General features: G+C 40.0%; 1 non-coding gene across 1 annotated transcript; it reads left to right on the top strand.

The window, feature by feature from the left end:
- Window positions 1-3,739: 3,739 nt before the first annotated feature.
- Window positions 3,740-3,811, top strand: TRNAC-GCA. The gene has a single exon. It is a non-coding gene; the product is annotated as a tRNA-Cys (tRNA).
- Window positions 3,812-4,366: the final 555 nt, after the last annotated feature.

Below are 4,366 nucleotides of genomic sequence, written 5' to 3'. Positions count from 1 at the left end.
GTATTGGAACAAAAACCCAACTGTTAACTTGTGTTCTAATATTATTATGTAGGTATATTTCAAATTGTGCAATAGCTATATTTCTGAAACATCAAATCATGCTTTAAATGCACTGCTGTTTGCCCCTACCAGTTTAAGAAACTCAAATAAAAAAACACTTTTATAAAACACTTAATATGGACAATTATTCTCAAATATATCTAGTTAGCAAATTTAAAGTCTGACAAATCCACCTTCTCCACATTAGGATCAACCATCATTATTCCTTATCATTCAAAACAGAAATCTAAGTGTGCAAATTTACAAAAGATAAGAAAATAGGATAATCTGTAAGAAGATATAGAACTCAGCAAAATATCCCTAGTTATTCTCTTTTTTTCCCCTTAAAAACAAGAAAGCAAGAAAACATACATACAATTAAAGTATTAAAGCCCTCTCATATCATGTACTACATAAATTCTACAAATAAGCAAGGAAATTTTTACAATTACAACTATTTCATAAATGCAAATGGTAGAGTCCAGAGAGAGGCAAACAAAAATATCCCAGGTTATATTCTAAGCTAAAACTAATTCAGGCCTGTGTACTCCCAGTCCTGTGCTCTTTGGAACTCTTCTATAGAGAAAAAAACCAAGTCCTGTAGTATAGCTAAAACATTTACAATTTGAGTTGATTTCTGAAGTCTTCATCACAATGAGTTTCAGTATGTAGTTTAACCTGTTAGTGGGAGAGAATGGTTTACCTGGGGAACCTTGATAAGAATAACATTACTGTGAAAAGTGAAAGTGAAAGCCGCTCAGTTGTGTCCAACTCTCTATGACCCCATGGACTGTTCCATGGAATTCTCCAGGCCAGAATACTGGAGTGGGTAGCATTTCCCTTCTCCAGGGGATCTTCCCAACCCAGGGATCAAACCCAGGTCTCCTGCATTGCGGGAGGATTATTTACCAACTGAACCACAAGGGAAGCCCAACATTATTGTAAGTCATTGTAAATATGTAGACTTCACTTAAAAAAAAAACTCAAGGAACATGCAAAATAGGATATTTTTCACATAATTATAATTCTAGATTAAAAAAAATTGATACATGCCAGAAACTGTGTCCTTATTTCAACCTTCATGACAACTTGCACAGAGAGTAGCATCATTCATATTTTATAGATGAGAAATTGAGGCTGAGAGAAGTTACTAAATTATCCAGATTGCCATAGAAAATTTACCAGTGTTGCCTGCCTCATACTTGGCATTATGCCTGGGACAGGGAATGCTTTAGATAAACATGTTGAATGAATGAATGGCTGAATAAATGAAAAAATGAAGTGATAAAGCCATGGTGTGATTCAGGTGTGTCTGCATCTGAACGTCAAACTTTCTTCCCTGTGGCATACTCTTCACTTTATAAATAAATGTATTGCTGGGTCCTTTAAAAGAGAGAATGTCACATAAAAATTTTCAGATGATCTGCTATGTGGAATCAGGGAGGCGTGGATGATAAGATGCACTCCATACTGGCAGCATTGAGACCTGCCAGGTCTGAGTTCCACTCCTGCCTTTAATCACTTAGTTGGCTCAGCTAGTTATGGATAAAACTTGGTTGGTAAGTTGGTAAGGCTGGTTGGTAAGTGAGTCACTCTAGTCCCTCCTTTCCTTCAGCTCCCCAGACTCTATCTCACTCTCCAGAGCTCTACTTAACATTCAAATTAATGCACATGAGGATACACTGTCTATAGGCATCTCTGAAAGGAACACAGGCAGCTTCAACCAGATGGCTATTTCCAGCAAGGAGAGGTGGCCAGTGACAGATGAATGCAACCTCTTCTATCACATGAAGGACTAAAGATGTTTACTTGTCATGAATGGAACAAAGATGGAAATGAAAATTCTTTTCCAAATCATGAATTCCCAAAAGCAGATCGAGAGGTAAGGTTAAAGAGCATCCTGCCTTTTTTGTATACAAAAAAAGATAAACAACCAGGACCTACTGTGTAGCACAGGGAGCTGTATTCAGTATCTTGCAATAACTATAATGGAAAAGAATCTGAAAAAGAATATATATATGTTTATATATATAAATACATATACAATTGAATCACATTGCTATACATCTGAAACTAACATAACAATGTGAATTAACTACATTTCAATTTTTAAAAAATACCCAGCTATAGATTTTTCCAAGTTTTTCTTGAGTCACAATATACACCTGCTGTCAGGGTACAGCTCAGTGAGTTTTCACAAACTAAAAGCATTTATGCAATCAGCACCCAGGTCAAGAAAGAGAACCTGACTTGCATTCTAGCTGTCTGGGGTGTGCCTTTCAGTCACTATTTATCACCCCAGCCCCTCAATCATTATCTTTATTTCTAACAATAAAGGTTAGATTGTCTTGTTTTTATACTTCATAAAAATGGAATTGTGCAGTAAAATAAATAAATAATAAAGTCAGGAAATTTTCTTCCACATCCCTGGGCCCTTTGTTACAAATTCTCAGTAAGCGATCAAAGACAAGTCCACAAACCAAGAGAAAATGGTGAGAGGGGCTGGAGACCACTGAAACATGTCAACATTAACCCTCATGGGGACAGTTTGCCCCCCTGCCAACCTGTCCAGCAGGTAACCCTGCCTTCTCCCCATTTTCAGCAAGACTTTTCAAGTCTGTTATTGTAAAGTGCTCTCTGACTCTGCCTCTGAACTGCACATGCTGTCAGGAGACAAAGAATCCCATGTGTTGGGAAGGCTCAATTGAGGGGGCACAATTTAAAAAGACGAAGAGAGGCTTATGGGGACACAGGGCAAGCCTAAAGAGGTAAAGAGAAGAGACATTCTGGCAGAACAGCAGCTCAGTGGAAGACACACCAGAGACAACAGGTCATGAGTAGATAAAGTCACAGCACATAACTGCATCCCCTAAGCCTTTTGGCTTCACACTCTTGCTGCAAAGCTTTGCACCATAGACCATCTCTGACAGCCTGAAAGCACAGCCTATCCCATCACCATCATGACTTGGATTTTCTCCAGAAAGAAGGCTGTAGCCATGCAATCTGGTGTTTGTATAGAAAATACAACAGCAGAGGAAATGGGAGGCACAGAGCAGAACATCTGCTCAGAGACACTGCCTGAGAAACAGTGGAGTGCTCGCAGGATGGAAACATCTGTACACAGCTCCACATTCCAGGAGCCTTGAGTTGCAGGAGAGGGTGATCCAGAGAGAGGATCTGAGAAAGCAGAGACTCCAACAAAAAGGAAGTCAGAAGTTATTAACAAATGATTCAGATAACATGGATGCATAGATTGAGAATAAAGACACAGAAGGTTAGGAAGAAGTGTCTCTGAACACAGGATTGGTAGCCTTCCAACACGAAAGATAGATATGGCTTCTAAAGAGATGAAAACATCACCCAGTGCCCTACAGAGCAACCATAAGGAGCACCAAGACCCACAGTTTTCCTGCTAAATGGTTAGATAACTTGCCCAAAGTCATAGGTTGTAAGTAGTGTGTGCATGCTAAGTTGCTTCAGTCATGTTCAACTCTTCACAAAGTAGAAACTAGGGTACATCCAGGGATCTTGGACCTAGAAACCAATGCTTGAGCTCTTTGCAGCATTTACAGTAATTTTCTAATCCCTGAAAAGTTCTTCTCCATTGGCCTCCAGGGCTCCTCCCTCTCTGGGTTCTCCTTGTACACCTCTGACATTCTCCTCAGCATCCTTCTCTATCTCTTCTTTATCCCTTAGGTATTCCCTGGTAGCTCAGTTGGTAAAGCACCTGCCTGCAATGCAGGAGACCCAGGTTCAATCCCTGGGTTGGGAAGATCCCCTGGAGAAGGAAATGGCAACCCACTCCAATATTCTTGCCTGGAGAATTCCATTGACAGAGGAGCCTGGTGGGCTGCAGTCCATGGAGTTGCAAGAGTTGGACATGGCTTAGAGACTAAACCACCACCACCACCACCACATATTCCCTAGTTCTCTATACTTCCAATTTTTCCCTCATGTGTATGAGTCAGAGAGTTGATATTCTCGCTAGATGATATATCTCATCCACTTCTGCTTATACCTCCATGCCGATAGCTCCTAAACTCCTCTGTGAGATCAAACCTTTTCTTAGCCCTCAATATATATATAACCAACACCATTTCCAACTTCCTCACAGGAATTACAATCAGTATTTCCCAAACTAAGACCAATTGGTCTACATCTCCAGAGCCAGCACTCCCCATTTTACTCAAGCTGCATGAAATGCACCATTGTGTTCCCATAATTTCCAAAGCATCACATTGTTACAGTTCTCATCACAGAACATTTTAGCTGTGTATTTACCACTCTTCCCAAAGGACTTGAGCTGTTCAAGACTTGGAACAGTCTC

Source organism: Cervus canadensis, chromosome 5 (assembly GCF_019320065.1).
Source record: "Cervus canadensis isolate Bull #8, Minnesota chromosome 5, ASM1932006v1, whole genome shotgun sequence".
NCBI lineage: Eukaryota > Metazoa > Chordata > Mammalia > Artiodactyla > Cervidae > Cervus > Cervus canadensis.
The sequence above is the reverse complement of the archived record's forward strand: the minus strand, read 5'-3'. Positions and strand labels throughout refer to the sequence as shown.